Genomic DNA, 2356 nt, shown 5'->3' on the forward strand with positions numbered 1-2356 from the left:
TGTCCAAGGATTTGGTGACCTGGTCATGGAAGGTCACCAGGTTGGTCTGACAGGACCTGCTGCTAATGAACCCGTGTTGGTTGCCCCTAAGCATAATCTCCCCTACTGGCCCCTCGTGGATATGCTCTTGTAAAATGCACTGTAGCAATACAAATCAAGGTAATGGGATAAGGTACATAAATCCAGGCTCAGTGGAGAGGGGTAAAGGATGCTGAGAGGCCCAAAGCCCTACAAGAAACCTTCTGGGTCTAATTACCTTGTTGGAGTTTGCCAAGTCTGACTGTTTGCAGCATTTTTTTTTTTTTTTTTTTTTTTTTTTTTTTACAGACAGAAAACAGCTTTGGGGGTGCAAGGTGGTGAGGAGTTGCTGCCAAGATGCCAAAGTTACAGCATGGTCCAGATGCAGCTCAGAATCCTTCTCTTTGCTTCGCATACACCCTCCCGCTTCATAATAGAAACACAACTGCTATAGCAAGCCCTGCAATTTCTGCTTGCTTCTAGTCCTAGTCCACGACCCAGGTCTACACCGTGGCAGTTAGAAAAGTAGAATGTCATGACAATCTCAGGTTTCACTCCATGTCATTGGGTGGTTTTGGTTTACTGTATGATGCAATGTAAAGTGACCCCCTTTGAGACCAATCGAGTGTAATGTGGATTGTTGGTCTTAGAGGGTGAAGGGGCTTGTCAGAGGGAAATTGAAGAATTGCAGCAGACTCGAGTTTCCTGCAGCTAAAGTTCCCCTGAAGACAGAGTTAATCAATTTCTGAAAGTTTTTTATTTGGAAGGAAGGTAAAAAATAAAAAAAGGTCACAGTCCCAACTTTTCCTATAAACCCCCACCAGAAGTCTCAGAAGGTTTCGGGGAGAGGATTTTCATCAAGATGGGTTTAACCAAAGGTTGGTTTATTCATATGTTGCAGTCGTGCAAGAGCTCAGGCTCTAGGAAGTATAATGGGTACCGCCAGAATGAAAAGGGGCGAGCAAGGGGAGGTGCATTTTAAATGCTATTCCCGGTTACCTTTCCTTGTATATTAGTCACCTAATAGGGCCCTTTTCCTGCTTAGCTAAAGAAAAAAGAGGAGTTCAGACGCATGGAACAGAACGAGGGCTGCCTGGGAACAGAAGGGGATATTAGAAAATGCCAAAAACAAAACCCATGGGATTCTTTAGTGGTATTCAAAGGTGCTTAAGCACAAGTTCAGCTTAATGCCAGAGTAAATGACAATCCTAGTCACAGTCCTTATAGCGTAAAGACTAGGTGTAATATATGGATGGGGCAGGAATGGGCCTGTGTGGGGTAGGGAGAGACAAAGTAATGACAATAATACCTGCAAGTCCTGTTGTAGCTCTATTTCCAACCTTGGAACAGCAAGTTTAACTGACCCCCGCTGCCTGCAACCAAAAAAACCCCCTAAAAACCTCATAATTGATTTTAGTTGATTAAAGGATTGCATGTATTAAAAACAATTTTTGTTATTTTTTTAAGCCAACTTTTGCAGAATTTTGGATTTTAACTGCTTGACAGTTTGATAAAGTTGTTGCACTGCATTTGGGAAGGGGAAATGTAAGCACCCAGTTGGATCACAGAAGGACAAACTGGAACGGCATGGTGCCTCCCAGGTAGCCAGAAAGCTAGAAAAAAAATCAAACCAGCCCATTTTTAAAGAGCTGATTATGCTTCTCTGAAGATGCTCCCCTCTGTTCCATTCATCTGCCCTAATTAGTTGCAGGAGTCCATTTCTCTTTACTGGCCAAAGGCTGAAATTAAAAAACATGCTACAAAAAACAGGGGTGAGGGACTCTTTGAGTAATGGGTAAGTGGATTCCCCATGTGCATTTCTGGTGAGGATATTTGAACTCTGAGGCCAGAGCTGACTTGCAAATACAGATTTTAGCAAATGTATTTAAATGAAAAATATCAGCACAACACTGCAGCTTTGCAGATTCCCAACTCATGCAAGCAGTCTAGAAGGAAGGAAGGGTGTGAATTATTGGAAACCGGCAATTCAAACTACTTCCCCCTTATTTTACAACCCCAATTTCAGCTACTAGAATGCAGCTCAGGGTCTATTAAGCCTTTGATCTCAGACTCAAATCCTGGATACTTTCAAATGCTAAGAGCAACCTTGCCAACTTCTGTCTTTTTTATTGTGGGTCCCTCAATATTTGGTGATTTTTCTTAAAGCCTCCAGACCCAGAGACACAGGATTAGGTGCGAATCTCAGTTTTCTTTTTAAATCAAAGAAGTTTCTAGCTCTCATGGCTATCATCAGCCCCAAAGGTTCACAACCCAGAAGGCGAATAAATTAACCCCAAAAGTATTTTCTAGATTTTCATGATTCTGAAACCAGTCTCGT

At 42.4% G+C, this 2356-nt stretch overlaps 1 protein-coding gene across 1 annotated transcript in view; it reads left to right on the top strand.

Moving 5' to 3' along the window:
* Positions 1-364, top strand: part of KCNU1 (potassium calcium-activated channel subfamily U member 1) — a 92951-nt gene extending 92587 nt beyond the window's left edge. Inside the window, exon 28 of the mRNA XM_019546150.1 lies at positions 328-364. The gene's annotated coding sequence lies outside the window, so the exon portion shown is untranslated. The remainder of the gene's footprint in view (positions 1-327) is intronic.
* The last annotated feature ends 1992 nt before the right edge of the window (positions 365-2356 follow it).

The sequence above is a fragment of the Crocodylus porosus genome, unplaced genomic scaffold, assembly GCF_001723895.1.
Source record: "Crocodylus porosus isolate Cpor-Errol unplaced genomic scaffold, CroPor_comp1, whole genome shotgun sequence".
Taxonomy (NCBI): Eukaryota; Metazoa; Chordata; order Crocodylia; family Crocodylidae; genus Crocodylus; species Crocodylus porosus.